The sequence below is a fragment of the Ambystoma mexicanum genome, chromosome 5q (genome assembly GCF_040938575.1).
Source record: "Ambystoma mexicanum isolate Mex_15411 chromosome 5q, UKY_AmexF1_1, whole genome shotgun sequence".
Classification (NCBI taxonomy): Eukaryota; Metazoa; Chordata; class Amphibia; order Caudata; family Ambystomatidae; genus Ambystoma; species Ambystoma mexicanum.
In genome coordinates, this window is record NC_090933.1 from 213170480 (window position 1) to 213189047 (window position 18568).

At 43.6% G+C, this 18568-nt stretch overlaps 1 long non-coding RNA gene across 1 annotated transcript in view; it reads left to right on the plus strand.

Annotated features, from left to right (window-relative positions):
• The window catches only part of LOC138497335 (uncharacterized), a 41427-nt gene extending 38501 nt beyond the window's left edge, over positions 1-2926 (plus strand). Inside the window, exon 2 of the long non-coding RNA XR_011278567.1 lies at positions 2568-2926. This is a non-coding gene — a long non-coding RNA (uncharacterized lncRNA). The remainder of the gene's footprint in view (positions 1-2567) is intronic.
• Positions 2927-18568: the final 15642 nt, after the last annotated feature.

Sequence of the window (18568 nt, forward strand, 5' to 3'; positions counted from 1 at the left end):
GTTTGCCACAATGCCGTTCGGACTAGCGTCCGCTCCCTGGGCATTCACGAAGATGATGAGACCAGTAGCAGCAGCAATCAGAGAGAAAGGTATTCGAATCATCATCTACCTAGACGATATCCTAGTAATGGCGAGCAGCGAAGAAGCGCTGCGATATCAGACCAGATGGGTTACGAACCTTCTGACCTCTCTGGGATTCCTAGTGAACAGAGAGAAATCGGAAACAGTACCAGCCAGGAGGATAGAATTCCTAGGTTTCATTATAGATACCAGGTCTGCGACCCTGGAGCTGCCGAACAGGAAGATCCGGGATATTCAAAGGGAAATAAGGACCTGCCTAGCCAGTCCGACCGCATCGCTGCGAACAATCACAAGAATTGTGGGCCTGCTCGCAGCGTCAATTCAAGCGATATTCCCAGGGCCCCTACATTACCGAGCGCTCCAGAGGTTGAAAATAAGACACCTTCAGCAAGGGCTCGGCTACCATCAGCTAGTGCAGCTAGACCAAGAAGCCCGAACGGAGCTAGAGTGGTGGCTCCAGAACATGGAGGCATGGAACGGCAGAGCCATTTTCGGCGACCGCCCAGACATGGTAGTAGAATCGGACGCCAGCAGAGCGGGCTGGGGTGCCCGATGTGGAGAACTCCAAACGGGAGGCAGATGGAGCTCGGAGAAGCTCAGGCTTCATATAAACTGCCTGGAGCTCCTGGCCGTCTCTTTTGCTATCAAGGCTTTCACCAAGGACAAAGTGAACTCATGTATACTGCTGAAGATGGACAACATCTCAGCAGTCAAATACATAAATCATTTAGGTGGGACGAAGTCCAGATTGTTAGCGGAGATAGCCAAGGACTTCTGGCACTCCTGTCTGGAGTCGGGAACAGCAGTGACGGCAGAATATCTACCAGGCGCCCAGAACGTAGTGGCAGACTGGAACTCCAGACATCTTACGGACTCCAGCGACTGGAAGCTGCACAGAGTGACCTTTCAGCGGATAGAGAAGCTCTGGGGACCGTTTCACGCAGATCTATTCGCGTCCAGACTGAACGCTCAAGTGACCAGGTTTTTCAGTTGGAGACTGGACCCAGCAGCAGCAGGGACAGATGCCTTTCTGCAAGATTGGAGAGGTCAGACGCTATACGCTTTTCCTCCTTTTATAATGATAAGCAGAGTTCTAACGAAAGTCCGCAAGGAGGCAGTGAATCTGATCATATTAGTGCCGATATGGAAGTCCCAAGTCTGGTTTCCAGCATTGATGGAACTGATGGCGGACTATCCACGAGTGTTGCCGCAAGAGAAAGGCCTCCTCACGGACCCAGTTGGGTCGTATCACCCTCTGAGAGTGAAGGGGACGATGCCGCTAATGGCGTGCAAGATAGCAGGAGACGTTGGAATCTCCCGGGATTTTCGCCACAAGCTGCGAGCCTCATCGCAGAATCATGGGCCCCCTCGACTAGAAGGAGCTACGATGCAGCTTGGAACAGATGGGCTAGATGGTGCAAGACAAGAGGTTTTCATCCCGTTTCTGCCCCTCTAGTAGAGATCGTGAACTTCCTAGCGGAACTTCTACAGGACGGCAAAGCCTACCGCACGATAGGGGTATATAGATCCGCAATATCGGCAGGCCATATGCCTATTGAGGGAGTACCAGTAGGTGAGAACGTGGCAGTAATTAGACTCCTGAAAGGGATAAGATGCAGGAAGCCACCGCAGCCGAGGTATAAATCTCTATGGGACGTGACAGTCGTGCTTCGACTATTAGCCGACTGGCCCAGTAATAGGTACCTATCGCTAGGAAGACTGTCGGAGAAATTAGCAATGCTTTTATGCATGATCTCATGCAGGAGAGTAGCAGACGTCAGAGCATTGGAGGTAGACAGAATGATATACGGGCCAGACGGAGTGACTTTTCATCTGGCCAGGAGAACAAAGACAGACTCCTCATCGATAATGTATCCATATATGCAAGATCATCCTAAATGGTGCGTGGCCGCATGCATTAGAGAATATATAAATAAGACGGCTGAGCTGAGACCGTCGGGGACGACGCAATTGCTGATAGCGCGCAGGAAACCGCATAAGGGCGTAGCAACAGCCACTATAGCGAGATGGGTTAGAGAAGTCATGAGCCTGGCAGGGATTGACATGGCGAGGTTTGGAGCACACTCCGTGCGAGGAGCGGGGGCATCCAAGGCACTCCGCCAAGGGGCGACATTACAAGATATTCTGAAAGCAGCCGATTGGGCGAGTGATAGCACGTTTAGAACCTTTTATTTTAAACCAATTAATACACTGGCAGAAGCTATGGTAAGAAGCTTTGAACAAGCATAATGCTCGCCTCCGTCTTGACATAGAATGAAGATTCCCCCTGCTAATAGCGCAGGGAGCTCTTGATTCTATTAAAGACAAGGAGGCGAGCATTAATTTCCCACCCGAGATACATGGGAAAATGATAAGAGATGACGTGATAATGGACAGATATGTACGGAGTGAATAACAAGTTAGTTCTTTCCCAAGAATAGGGTGTGTATCCGCCGCCCTAACATGTACTGTTGTTTCCGTTTTAGGAGAAGATCAGAAGAACGGCTGAGTGAGCACGAGAGAGGATCTGAAAGCATTGATCGAGATCGCAAGTTTGGATGCGAGAGATCGTTTTTACAGTTCCACGGGGCAGAGACCTCCCGGATCGAGTTGCCAGTTCAGGAGATGTTTACGATAGCAGTTGTAATGCAGTCAAAGAAGAGGAGGTTCTACAGGAAGAGGAAGGACTAGGTCACATGACCAGGACACTGGGTTCAGGGCCTAGGCTGATGGGAAATGAAGTTTTTGAAAAGAAAAAAAAATGTTTGGGCCATCGGAAAGATGGACATTTTGTTTGATATGTTGAAACTGCTGGAGAGCAAATAAATAAGAAGATGAAGCATAATGCTCGCCTCCTTGTCTTTTATAGAATCAAGAGCTCCCTGCGCTATTAGCAGGGGGAATCTTCATTATTATCCTCATCAACATTTTCCACATTTGCTGCAGGTGTGGGGGTTTCAGACCCACTCCTCAGACTTTGGTATTCTAACAACTTTTCTATCACTTCAACTTTTTTGCCTTTTACAGTGAGATTCCTAGCTTTACACATATCTCTCAATTGATCAACAGTTAGTCACTAGGGTCTCCTGTCTGTACCTTTCCATATCAGCCATGAGCTAGTTTCCTTCCCTCTGCTATCCGGTTTTCAACAGCAATCTGATGAAAATTCCAAATGGGGATGATGTCCAGGTGGCTTGTGAGTTGGTTGTTCCCACCAAACTCAAGGGAAGACGTTAACCTTGAGGGGCTTCTCTGTCAATGGAGTTTCAGGCAATTCGGACCTGCAGCAGGGCTTCACCGGTCGTCCAGGAGTTGCAGCAGTCCTCTTCCTTCAGCTCGTCTTTGGTTCTTTCGTTCCAGTGGTTGACCCTGCTTTCCAAGTCCCAGAGACCTGCTTTTAAACAGTTTTCCCCCATTCATTCCAGCCTGGCTGTCATCCACACAGCTGGGTGGCTGTCCTTGCCGGACAGCCAGCTGGCTAATCATGCCAGAGTGCATTCAGGTCTCCTAGGAGACTAAACACAGGAAGTTTCGGGCACCTCCCTCACATCCTGTCCACGCTAGACACTCAGGCGCCAGACGAGGGCTTCAGCACTGAAGCATGCCAAAGGCCAACGAACAAAGGGACCACACCTGGCTTGGTGCGCAGAGTTAAACACAAGAAGGACTTTTCCTAAAAGAAATGGTGAAAAAAGATGACTGGAGTCTGTTTTTACAGATAGGTCTTGGGTGCCATATTGAAAAAAATGGCTGACCCAACTTTTAGCTACCTTTGCTCGTGGTCGGGAATAATCATGGTAGTTTGATCTAAACCACTGCCACCAGCCATTTAAAGTAGGAAAGGGTGACATTTGACTGTTACATGAGTGTTTTGACTCAAGGGAAGCTAGGCTACCCCTCCAGAACTCTATAGGAACATAGTGTATGCTGGGTCTGTAAATTTAAAGAGACTAGTAAAGTCAATTTATCTTTACATGCTCTGGGAGACAGTAGTCCGTCCCAGAGAAGGTATTTAAACCTTGGGAAGTCTGAAAGACAACCCTGTGCCACTGCACTGAAGGTGCTGTTTGACACACAGAAAAAGATGATACCTATGGAGTTGTCTCAAAACTCCATAACCAAAAGAACACAAACGTAAAACGCATCGAAAATGCAAAGTTCAAAGCCCCAAAATATAGCAATAGAGCTGGAGGGCTCTAGGGTAGAGGGAATTTAGCACTTGTGTGAGAATGTTCTCTAACAAGGGCTGCCTGTTTGGTCCCTTGATTTTTGTCGTTTCTCTTTTAGTTGTACTTGCATATTATTCAAATCAACTATTTCATCCACTTCAGGCAGATTACATGAGTTATGGCCACAATTGTGGTTGCTTGAATGTTTTTCATTTCTTTTGTCGAACCATTGTTGTGGTTCTTATTGGCCTGTCTTTTAACCCTATTCTCTTTTCTCTTAATTCTCCAGGAATTTAATGCCATGTAGGCAGAAGAACCGTGAGGACAGATGTTCAAATACAGTGCATTCTGGATCTTTTTGTTCTGTGATCAAATTGAACTGTTCAATGCTATCAGTCAATGGTGTCAGGCTATTAGATGAAAGGTTATCCTCACCCTCAGGTCACTGTTTACTTTCAGAGCTTGTTGTCTCTGTTTCTTCATTCCGTCCCATAGCACAGATGATGATATTCATATCTCTCTTCAAGTTTGGTAAGTTTGGCAACATTGGTGTTCACTGTGTCCCATATGTTTTCACCGACTTCCTGAATAGTCTAATCAGAAAAATGTCCGTGTGAGTCTGAGTACAAGGTTCTTATCCCCTCCATCAGACTTACCCCAGACTGTGTTGTGCACTTTATTGCATGTGTTGGAGATGTCTGAGAATCCTTAGAGGCACATAGAGGCAACTGCACTTTTTCATCATCTCTCAACTCTGTCTGAATAGGTATAGTAACACCAAACCGATCTTCTTTTACTCTTATTTGGTAGGAATTAGTATTAGTTTCACAAGCCAATATCAAACCTTCTAGTTTGTTCATTTTGGCAAGAATCTCTGATAAAGAGGATTTGACTTCACAAATTTCATATTGTGTGACATTGTGTCCTTTATCCACAAAAATTCTGGTAATCACTTGGAAGGAATAAGTGTCTGTATAACTGGAGTCTTGAGGAGTACTGTTATTGTCCTTAGGTGTGGATAAGAGGGCCTTACAAGGTGAGTGAGGATTAGAGTGGCTTAATTTGCAGTGAATTGGGCACCTCATGATTACCATTCAAGAAAATTGAATTCTCGTTTTGTATCATAGATGTTTGTTTCTTTGAGTGTCCCATTTTAGGAATGAGTGAGAGCATTTGTTTAAAGTTATGTTAGTGGTTTTGTCTTCTAGATTAGACAAAGAAGCATTTACCTTATTAAACAAACACACTTCATCTGTGGCGTATGGCAACTTTGTGCGTGGTGTAGGTGGTCCTAAAGATAATCCCACGCGTTTGCCCAACTCTGCCATCACAACAGGTGCTAACGTTGAGACATCAGATACATAATTATTGTCCCCACAGTACAATAGATCCTATGGATCAACACATGTTAAAGAACAAGACGTAATACCAGACTGGCGATGTCCTGTAAAAGTACCTTTCTGAATCTGTAATTCCTGTTGCTTAATAGTTTGTGTCACCAAATCTGTAATGGGTTCTTGGTGAATCTCTACCTGGATCAAGCTAAGTTCAACCACCTCTGTTTTAGACTTATTAGGTATGACCTTCCCATTTTTACTTTCCAGTTGCTTTGGTTCGCTATCACCCAACCTAGATTTATCTAGCATGCAGTCTGTTGTTATAACTTCAGATGATGTGTTAGATAAGAGCTGCACTTGATCAGACATTCTAGTAGTAATAAGGGTTTGCGGTTCAAAGCACTTGCCACTTCTCAGCTCAACAACCATGGGGCTTTAATAAGTTGGTATAAGTTTAGAATGCTCTCCGTTAAGAACCACTAGAAATCACAGCTCAATCTGCTTAATCACTTACAGCTGATTCCACGAAGGCTCTGTGCACTACTAATCAGCCTGAATACACCTTTTGCGGCGGGTCAAAGGACAACCGTCTGACTGTCGCTGCTTCCCTATGATAAAATCAGGAAGTTTTGCATTTGAAGCCAACAATGTTGATTCGAGTGCAGTGCAACTATGTAGGTCAGCGGCCCAAATAGAGGTTCATAGAGCAAGCGTTCGACTGTCCCTGCTACCCCATATATACAATTGAAATAATAAACAGATCAGCGACAATTCTCACATTAATCATTTCTGCTGCAGAATCTTTTGGATACTGATACTGCAGGACTCTATTTGCTGTGTTCCAGGAACTTCGAAGACTTCTCCAGTCCTCTTTCTATTTCTGCCAATTCAACTTATAATCCCCAGGAAGCCGTGGAGCGGCCGCGGAGTCTGATGCAGAGTCTTTTGGTCTTTAGGCTCTGCAGCCTCCGTGGCTCCGCTCTGCTCCCAAAAAGAACAAGAGACTTCCACCAAGAGAAATCCCTGAGACTGGCTTCAAACAACCTATGAAACCTCTGCTGCACGGTGAGTGGCAACACCTCCCCCTCCTCCCTAGCTGTCCTTTTCCTCGCATCCCCCCTCCAACCAGAAACACACTCACCGAATCACTAAGCCTATCTTGCCTTCCCCCCGCTGCCTCCCTCCGATTGATCCCACACCCCGATGTAAACAAGGACGAACTCTCGTCCACGCAAGTCTTTGTCTCTCTCCATTGGAATTCTCCCGCCCGCACAAGAAACGTACAAGAAACCCGCGCCCGCCCGCCTACTCTTACCTGCGTGTTTTCGGAGCCTGGCATCTCTGTCCACGCACGCCGGCTCCATTGATTCAGCTGCGCGCGGACGAGCTGTGGGCCTGTCTGCTTGTCGCTGTGCGACCGACGCCAACAAACCCTACACACCTGCATACCCCCCCACCCCCCTCGCACAGCCTGCGGCGTCTGGTCTCCCGCGAGCTCCATATGATGCGTGGCTGATTGCATCCCAGCTTTCCATCTACATTCACGGGAACGCCAAGCTCCATCTAGTGGCAACCCATTGCAATTGACGGGCTGAAAGATCCCAATCTGGCACGCTGCTCAGTGTCCACTTAAGCAGCGCTGCATTCTGCTTCAAGATAACTTCCCACAAGCAGAGAAAACCACAATCATAGGTAATAAAGAATTTTCCAGGACATCTCATTTAAAAATCCACCTTCTTCAAAACCCAAAGTGTCGCACAAAGAGCCTCGCCTCATAACAAATGAAGCATCAACTTTTCAACCTAACCAAGAGACTGCTCGGCCTTTTCACCCTCCTTGTGCCTCAATAAGAATATCCCAAGCTTTCACAAGACAAGAGAATGCAGGAAGCAATCTTCTCTCAGATTCGCATCGAGTGCCCCCCTCGCCGCAAGAACATCATAAATACTAACAGCACAGGCGGTCTCCTTGCTCCAATAATACCATTAACATCAACAGCACAAGTGATTTCCTTGGGGTGCCGAACTAAGAACCTTAGCACCTAATACAAGGCAGGAGACTGCAGGGGCTTTCTCCCCTTTGATCCTGCCCACCCTTCTCCATACTAACGGAATCATCATCATCGAAAGTACACTCTAATAACAACATAACTAGCAAAAATACAGGAGACTGCAGGGGCTCTCCCCCCTTTGATCCTGACCAGATCTTCGTGCTGCAGTAAATACCCTCAAGCGACCACCTGAATCAATCAGAATACAGGAGACTGCAGGGGCTTGCTCCCCTTTGATCCTGTCCTAGGCACTGCATCAAAGAAACTCTGATGATCCAACTCATCACCCTGGTCTGCACGGTTTCATCTAAAGCGCTCACTCGATCTCGAACCTACCGGAGAAGAGGAAACTGCAGGGGCCCACACCCCTTTGATCCTGTCCCAGGCGCTGCAACAAGATAACCTCGACCAATAACAACCTCTCTAGCATCGCACTAAGAGACTCACTCACCTAGAGATGCAAACGGGGAAATTCCCTATATCAAAACTTGCAAAAGTACTAGAGACGACAGGAAACCACCTGTCTCCCTCAATGCAAACAAAAAAAACAGACCACGCGCCAAATACAAGGCTTAGAGGAAAGCTTCACGCAGACCCTTCACAAACAACAATGGAACAGGCATTTCAAAAGAAAAACCCTAACAAACATCTCACTGAAAATCGACCAATCCATAATGCCTCAGAACCACAAATCCAAGAGAATGAAATACACAAACAGCCTGAAGATATGGAACAGACCCTCTCAGAAAGTCTAAGCAAACCCTCACCACATTCAGAATGTGGACAAACTAAAGACCTGGTCCAAACAAACCAAGGAAACACAAGCATTCAAGACTTACAAATCCCAACCACTTGGGACCAAACTGAAAATCAGCCAACAACAGAAAAAAGCAATCAATCCAAACATTCAACCTGCAAAGCCCAGACAGAGGATAATGGGATCGTCCGAGCTAACAAACAATCAGACATGCACTTTGAAATAAAAGACACATACAAACGGAGCGAGATTACTGCAGAAGCAATCGTCGCAATAATTCAGCCCAACCGTCAATGGCCACAGCCAACGATTTAACTAGAGATGCACGATCAAACAAAACGTCAAATCTCCCATCAGCTGAAATATCTACGACTACCCAGAACAAAACTGACAATGAAGAATCATCTAAGCAATCAAACCAAACGAAAACCCCGGGAGTGCTGACGGCAGGAATGACAAAAAAAGAAAAAGCGAAACAGGCAAAACTATGTTGTTACAAACCCACGCTGCTCAAAAACTATTAAATGAACCTGTCAAACATCCCTTGAACACAGTGACAGGAAAAGCAGCTTGTCTATCTTTAGACATCACTGAAATAGAATCTATCATGAATAGTGCAGACAGAAGGAAAGAAATCTTCGGCGAGCCAACACACCTGGCAACTCCAGCCTGCACTTCGACGCCACTACCAAAAATTTTTAACCAACAGAACTGCGATTCTCACGAAAAACAAAGTTTACGTAGAGAACCACCCCACCTTCTACATCTCAAAATAAAAAAGGAACAAAAAACAACCCAATTTGAGTACGAAGTCGAGGAATCCTTTCATACGCCGGCGCAAGGAAACGCCACAAACTACCCAACCCCAATATCTGGCGACACAGGAAAACACTTTTCTCCAAACGACGACAACCAAAACCAGAGACTTCCAACATCAATGTTAGAACTACAAAACATGCTGCTGGCAGTGGTATCCCAATCCATGGTACCTTTCCTCAAACTTCATGAAGCAATAAAAGATAACATACGAGACCAAGCCACTCTCTTGGCAATGATCCACATCAAGCAAATACACATAGAAGACTTCATAAACACAATTGGAAAAAGTTTAGACTCTGAAGCAGAACAGTCTCGCACCTGACAACAAAGACTTTTCGAGATAGCACGAGGTGATAAAGAAGAAAAGATCCAACTCACAAAAGAACTTATGATTTTACTCAGAAACCAACAAGTGCCCTTACCGCAGAACACACCAAAAGAAAACACACTACCTTGCATGATACCAGAAAAACTGAAACTTGATCAACCTAGATCTACACCAAACAAACCTTCAACGTCTTCATCGACCCAAATAACAAATCGATCAAACGCGTGCAAAGAGAAAACAAAACTGACAAATGACTCAAAAAACATGATCGGTAATGATACTTTCGGGATCTTTGCTCCAGTAAAGAAAACCGACAAAGAACCAGCAAAGAAACCTATCAAACAAACGCAAAAGCAAACGGGATCACGAGCATTCCTCCGAAACCTGTCAATACTAAAGCTGGTCCCAGAAAAACATCTAAAAACTCAGCCACAGAAAAAACACCTAACAATCAACCAAAGAAGTCCACAATGAAACATCCAGACCCATTAGTACAAAATCTAAACAAAAAACCAGTAGCTGCAATTGCGCTAACGCACAAGAATCAAAGCTTGGAATAAGACGACCTACTCAACTTAACGACACATGAGGACCCACCCACAGAAGAAAAAACGAAAAGACAATTAAATGACTCAAGTCTAATAGTCATTGACGAATACCAACCAAATCACTCTGTTAGCTTCACAATCTCGTGCGAAGAAATTTCAGATAGATCAATGACCAATCTAACCGACGCTCCAAGTAAACAGTCAACCTATGATGAAATCTCCTCAACCTCACTTCTCAACAAAACAAGCAGTAGCACTGGAACCAGCTACTCCCCAACTCATCCAACAAGAAAACTTTGGATCACAACACTCGAGAGAATGCACAGATTTATCTGAACCAATATTCCTGAACCCATTTCAGTCAACAGAGAGCCAGACGGTGCAAATAGAAAACATCATTACTAGGCCTACCAAACTGGTCCTAAACAGAGCGAACATTCCAATTCTCTTTCAAGCAATCCTAAACCTCATCCAAGTATGTTCCAGAGACATTGACCTAGTCAACTTTGTAGACGAAAACTCTAATGACAAAATATTGCTAAAACTGCACAACAAAACAACTATGGAGCAAATATTAACATCAAGAGACGCGCTACACAAGCTGGGCTTTGGCTGCACCCCTGATATCACAGCAAAATACGAAGAAATCACCAGAAAGGAAAACCCCAGAAACGCCTTCACATCAAATCATAGTCAAGAACATCCGAGAAATCAGCCAAAGGAGAGACATAACTACTCAAACGACCATCCAACTGTGTCTGACCACCCTTAGAAGACCGCAGGCCATAATTTCAAAACAGAACACACTGATGCCACAAACAACAGCGACCGCCAATTCAAATGACAGCATACCCTAGAAGACACAACCAAGATGAAACAAGGACGAGCTACAACAACGATCGTCCGATCAGACGTCAGTATGCATCGGAAAATAGTCTAAACTACTCAGACACTACAGAGCTGAGCAATATCTCATAACCATCAATCGACACATCAGTTGGACCCTGTGCTCATGGAATACACGGGGAAACTCCCACTTGTTTAACGACCCATCACCTGAATTCGACTCATATCAGATCATTTGTTTTCAAGAAATTTGGCTTTCCAACACCCCATGCTGTGACGGCTTTCTAGCCTTCCTTAACCCAGCCCCGATAAGAACCAAAGGAAGACCTTCATCAGGTCTACTAACGTTAATCAAGATCGACCCTACATGGTCTATACTGCATACAACAAACATTAACCCGTGGATACAAAATTCATTCATAAAAATAACGACAAAGGGAGGCCTAGATTCTGCTACATCGACACCCAAGCATGAAAAAAAATTGCAATTATGAATCTGTACTGGAATCCAGCGGCAATTAACAACGAAGCGTTCTTGGATGGTGTCTTTCTAACAATTGACAACCTCATTCTCAAGCATACAAGAATTGAATTCATACTATGTGGAGACTTAAACCTACACCTATGGCAAAAAGACGGACAACCAACTCCTAATGAAAAACTAACAATCTGTGCAAAAAAATTGATTAAAGAAACCAACATCCGTAACCTACTACTTATTGATTATCCTAAAGACGAAACGGGTAAGCCCCTTCCCACCTGGTCCCGAGGCAAATCATCTGCCATAATTGACTACATTTACCTCTCCAAAGAAATAAGAGCTGCAGTAGAAACAACAAGCATAACTGCAACAACAAAGAGCGACCATAACCAACTTGACGTACATGGACAAGACATACCGTGTCAACCTCAGCCCAAACGTCCTACCCCGTTAGAAGTCTGTACAGCTGGGAAGAAACTTTGCATAACCCAACAAGCAACAAGTTTACTCACAAGACAATTTATGCATACCACTCTACCTGATGACCAGAAATTAAATTATCAATGGTTACTTCAACCCCACTACAAACCAGCCTAACAGCAAACTTTACAGACTCACCAACACTCCTATAACAAGGAGCTTGGTGAAAGGAAAAGGGCACTGAGAAACACAGTGCAGCAACTGATGAAAAAAAAAGACAAGGAATCATTCGCCAAAATAAAAACGGCCAAACAAACCTACAAAAACTGGATCAAAACGCACAACATGATGCTACTACAAGCAGATGCAGAAGCAATCTTAGAAACTTATAAAACACACAATCTCCGAGACCTATGGAATCTTCTGAACAACAACGCAGCACACCAACAAAAACTAACAGGAAACGTGTCAGAACACCAATGGATTGAACAATACACAAAAATATACAAAGCCAGGCAATCGGAAACTGAAAAAAATTCACAAAGACAGAACACAAAGTGGACAGTAAGCTGCAGCTATCAAGAAATGTTTGAGATTATTCAAAAACTCAATGTATCTCGTGCTCCAGGCCCTGACGGACATCGAACGCAATGATAAAGAAACATCTGCACTCATGGGCCAATCTCATGAGAAACATCATGACGCTCATAAACAAGCTCAATCGGATACCTACATTATGGAAAACTGCGACCATTGTACCCATTCACAAACAAGGTCCGAGGGACGACCCAGCAAATTTCCGCCCATTTGCGCTACTCGATCCCTTAGGAAAGCTGTTCTCATCGATTCTTTTGAAAAAACTCAATCAGTGGGCAACTGAAACAAAGCGTTTTGCAGCAAGACAAACTGGCTTCACCCAAAATGTCGGGACAAATATCAACTTACTATTGCTAAATCTGATAAAACATGAAGCAATCCATAACAAAACAAAAATCTACGCGGCTTTCATAGACCTTCACATGGCCTTTGATGGGATATCCCGGCAAAAACTTTGGAACAAACTTGAAAAATGGGAATGCCCTAATGACATACTAAGCCCAATCAAACAACTTTATTCAAACACCTCTATAACCATAAGACTTACAAGAGAAGGCCACACAACACCAAAAATAAAAGCCAAAAACGGACTAAAACAAGGATGCCCTCTCGCAGCTACATTGTACAATCTTTTTACTGCAGACATCGAGACTCACCTACGGTCCGATATCCTCAACCCCCCAAAGATCAACTCAATACCGGTAAAAATCATGACATATGTGGACGATATCATTCTCCTGGACAAGACACCATCAGGTCTACAAAACAGCCTCAATCAACTAAGCCTCTACATGAATCTCAACGAACTAACCATCAATACAAAAAAGACAAAAATCATCCAACTGTCCAGACCGACCAATAACAATGGAAAACAACTAAAAAATCTATCTAAATGACAACCAGCTTGAAGAAGTAACAACATTCAAATACTTGGGCATCCATATAAACCAATCCAAATCTGAAAAAGAGTGGACTCTGAACTGGAACAACAGATTCAATCTCTGGCAAGACAAGGATGTGTGATCCAGAGCAAAATTGGCAAATACTCTTTCAAACCAATAACCACATATTACAAGCAAAAGGTGCTTCCGACAATAGTCTATGGAACAGAAGCCATGATAAACGCAACAGACTACGACTGGAAAAAACTAGAAGCCCTGTTCTGGCGTAAGATCCTGCAGCTGCCACCTTCTTTCCCTATGCCTAGGATCAGACAAGAAATAGCAGTACAATCAATCAGCTCAATTGTCTTATGGAAACAACTAGACTTATATTGCAAGCTCCTCACCGATGAGAAAACAACAGCAATTCAAATATTGAAGTCCCATGACGGAGCAATGAACAACACAATTCTTGCTAAGTGGAAAGACAATCTGGACCAACTCATGCAAATAGAAGAAATCTCACATGAAATACTTACGATGCGCCCTCAACATGCAAAAATAAAAATAATGCAAAATGACTGGATAAAAACCCTCGAGGAAAAAACAAAATACACCCTCCACTTACAATATGAGACAGACATCAAATCCATTAACGAATTACCAGCCTACCTGACCATCTTTCCTGATGCCAAAATGCATGCAATATACCCGAAAGTCCGAACAAACACAATACCAACACGTTTCTATCTAGCCAAAACCAGACACATTGCACCTACAGAACATTTTTGTCGCTTCTGTTCCGACACCTAAAAATCTGAAACACTCTTCCACCTACTAATGGAATGCAGCGATCTCTCAGAACAAAGATCCAGATTCGGCAGCTACTATAAGATCGGAGAACAAACGATGGAGACAGTAGAGAGATGGATGGAAATGCTCAACGGCAGATGGCAAAAACTCATCTTGACAATATGCCAATTTCTACAAGAAATTCTAAGTCTTGGCAAATCTGTAATAAGTTAAAAAGAAACCTTGGAAAACTGGAGACAAATGAAAAGTTAAAAAAATTAAACTATAACATCTAAAAAAAATAAAATAAAAAAAAAATAATAATTTCTCTGACAGGGTAGCTTAATAGCCAATCAGTAGATTTTCATGAACATAAGTAGTTAATCAGGAGTTGCTCTGTGAGAATTTTGTACCAATGTAACAGTTATTTAGCAAGTCAAATACCACCGAAACAGAGCATTCTTAAGCAGGTCAGCAAATGTTCATGTATTGCTCTCAAAAGATTTTAGTGCAGATATGAATAAATACATGGTATGGCAGGCTATGGATTGATCCACACTCTTGCACACACTGCCGTAACCCCTGTTACTTAGCAAGTCAGATAACAGCCGAAGAAGAACATTCTTGAACAGGTTAGCAAGTGTTCCTGAAATGATCTCTGGGGATTTAAGTGCAAATATGAATAAATGCGGGCAATGGCAAGCTATGTATTGAACCACAGTCCTGCACACACTCCCGTACTCGTATTGGTGAAAATAAAATGCTAAATCACATAATGCATAGAAAGCGGAGCTCCTTTACAAGTCCACGGACATCAATAGATAGCCAATAATTAGCCAATGCTTACTGAGCTGGTAGGTCCCTTGGTCACACAGTCAACCATGGAGCCGCCAACCGAACACCTAACCCACTGTTTGCACACCGGTCCGCGCAGGCGCAGTGTATAAGTGTAGAAAAAGGTCTGCCCAGTTAGTAGAAGTTGAAGAAAGACTCAAAAATTGGGACTCCAGCTGCTGCTTCAAAATGTATTCTTGCTTTTCCTGTTATCATATTTGCCTGGTATATTATCCTGCCAGGACTTATTTTACATAGGTATTGTATACACTCACAAACTTGAAAGTCTTGTTTTTCTCTTCCATTATTTCTACCAAATAAATACTCGTTTGCTCTTTCTCTCGCTTTCTCTTTTTCTCTTTAGTAAAGCCCATTTGATTTTGGCATGCCTGCCAGTACGCCCTGTGTTCCTGCCATTGGTCAATCTGCATTACCCGATCATCTTCTTTGTTGGAGTTTTCTGGTAGTTTTGGGAATAGAAGTCCATTCTTTTTATTTTACAGGTAACGTCTGAATAATTGTTGTAGAGCTGTAGATGACCTGTTAGCAGAGGCTGAGAATGTGTTCTCTTTAATTCTAGAGGGCCAGTCAGATTTTGACGACTCACATAAAGCTCTAATTAGAATGTCTTCAGCATCCTTCCTAGGTGGATGAGGGGAGGTGGAACAGTTTGCCATTGAGGCATTAGGTAGGGATGGGGTACCCTCAAAAGAAGGAGGGGTATACCATGTCTCATCCGATGGCGCCAGTATAATCTCCCAGAGGTTGTTTCTCCCCATGTGATCCTTCCTCATACAGCTGCCCCCCGGGTCAGATCAGGTAGCGGCTGCCAGGTCACCACCAGGAAAGGAGTGATGACACCATGTGATTCATCACACCAGGTAGAACTTCGTTCTCCACACATATTTCCTAAAATATTCTAGGGCCCATGCACAGGCCAGCATCTCCTTATCAGTAGTGGGAATGTTCTTCTCAGAATTTGAAAGTGCTTAGGGCACAAATGCAACTATGTGTTCAACATCTCCTATCTTCTGTGTTAGCTTGGCTCCAATGCCATACGCACTGGCATCTGTGGTAATGTACGTTTTCCAGTCTAGATTAAAAGGCGTTGAACATGGTGCTTGCATTATCATGCCTTGGTTTCCTCCAAACACAATCTTTTGTGCAGAAGTTTATACATAATCGATCCCTTTTTTGAGTCGCTCTCTCATTTGTGTGTCATCTTAGAGAACTGTGGTACTAACTTTGCATAGTACTCAGCAATTCCTACAAAGGAACATAATTCATCCCAGTTTCTTATAACTGGGACATTCATAATAGCCGGTAGGAGATTCCTTTTGGGTTTAATGCCCCTCAGCAAAGTATTATTCCCCAAATGTGAGCAATTATGCAGATTCTGCCATTCTGAGGTAGCAACACTGAAACATTTGGTGGTGGTATGTGAAATTTTAATCCCATTAAGAAAGCAAATGTTCTCCAGATTCATTAATTATGATGTATTGTTGTCACAGGAGGATCTATGAAATCAAGTACTGAATTCTAATGACATTTCTTTAAGTATTACAGTTTTAAAAGTTATTGATTCTAATTTAAAAGTTGTGTAAATGTATTCTTGAATTGATTTGAAGTGTATTTGTGTGTTATGCAAAAGTTTATTTGTTAACCATATTGCAATAAAATATTTATTTTTTAAAATAGAAGTATTCAACTTCCTGCGCCTTGAATTTGCATTTTTCATGCCTCAATTTAACTCCACCTCTCTGCAACTTTTATTGAGTACCTTGTGTGTTTTTTCATCCTCTGTGTAGAATGTCGTCTTGAAAGTAGGAGACATTGCCAATCTTGTTTAATAAATAGTCCATCATCCTTTGGAAAACCAAGGCAGCAAATGATAGTCCAAATGGCACATGCATGAATTGGTATGTACCGAATGGGGTGGTGAAAGATCTGAGTTGTCTTGAGTTCTTATGTAGACTGATTTGATGATAAGCATTTCTCATGTCTAATTTTGAGAAGTATCTAGCTTCCTTAATCATCATTAATGTGTGCTCGGAAGGGGATAGCTATCAGCAACCACTTCTTGATTAAGGCTGTGTAAGTCTATACATATTCTCAAGACTTTGGACTGTGGTTTTGTTTTATGAGGATCACAGGGCTGAGCAGTTCCAATGATTCCACTGGATTTATTGTGCTCTCTTTTGTTATCTGCTGTTCTACCTAGAGCGTAGTGAAATTAATCCGATGGCATCATTACTCCCTTTCTGGTGGTGACCTCACCCCATGTGGCCAGGGGACGGCAGCCGCTACCTGATCCTAACCATTGGAGCAACTACATGAGGGAGGGTCACATGGGGAGAGACAACCTCCGAAAGGGAGTGGTGATGTCCTCTGATGAGACATGGTCTCCCCCTTTCCCCAAACAGGACGAATCTCCCATACACAACATCTCAATGGCCTCTTGTGGTTCCTTCCCTGCTTCCCCAAAGGAGAGTGCTGAATTGTTCTCAAACAAATTTCCAGAACAGTTCTCAGAACATTGACGTTTAACCCGTTCCTACAATGTTTTTGTGCAAGTTGGTAGAACACTACCATTCACAAAAAAACCTCAACACTGCAACGAAGAGGAGGAATAGAGCAATACAGATCAGAGGAAGCCCACAGCACAGGCAATGTTCTAGTTGTTGCAAGCATACACCTGTACCCGGGATGTTAATAAGAAGATCACAAGAAGAAATGGCAGACTGCTGGTGGGAGCTGGCTGCAGCTCTTCGAGACGTTGTAGAAGCACGTTGGAGCCCATCTCTCATGCAGTAAACAGAATGAGAAGATGGAGAGAAGCTTTCACGCAAAAATGCCGGAGGTGAGAACAGTGCTCATGGGCGTCTGCTGGCAGAAGAATGCAAAGAGAAGCTTACTGGGAAGCCGCGAGCAGAGGAGAAGCCCAACCAGCGTCACGAGAGATGTGGAAAACTAATGCTGAGCAGAGCAAAGGAGAGAGAATCCAGCAGCGGTCCTTGGCGAGCTACAGGCAGAACAAGAGTACACAGGGATGAAGGGAGCACCAGGGCGTATTGGCAAATATGCTGTATGTTAAACGTTGAACAATGCAAGTCGGGAAAAGAAAGGAAATCATTTTCTGATACTGAAAGTAAGATGTTAAAAGCATGTTTGCCCCAAAAGAGAAACTTTAATGGACAATGCACACTAACCCACAAAGCTAAGATGGTGAATGATTGGAAGTCTGAGCAAAACACTAATGAGGAAATAGAGTATGAAACACAGGAATTAGCCAAAAGAGCTAATGTGATAAACTATCAAAGGTGGAGTCACATAAACTGACAATTACAAGAAGGTCTGCTAGGAGAGTATGCCAGACAGTTGCAAGTGTGTGGAAGAGGAAGCCATGGCAGGAGAGTATACCAGGCAGTTGCAAGTGTGAGAAAACAAGTGTGAAACTAGAGAAACAGAGACAACTCTGACAGGAGAGTAAACCAAATACCCTGACAATCTAAAGGCCAAATATAGACATAGAAGTGTCTTTGATATTGAACAAGAGGAAAAGACAAGCGTTATTATTGTCAAGAATTCAGGGGAAGGGTCCATTACCTTTATGTTGGAGTTATTTATA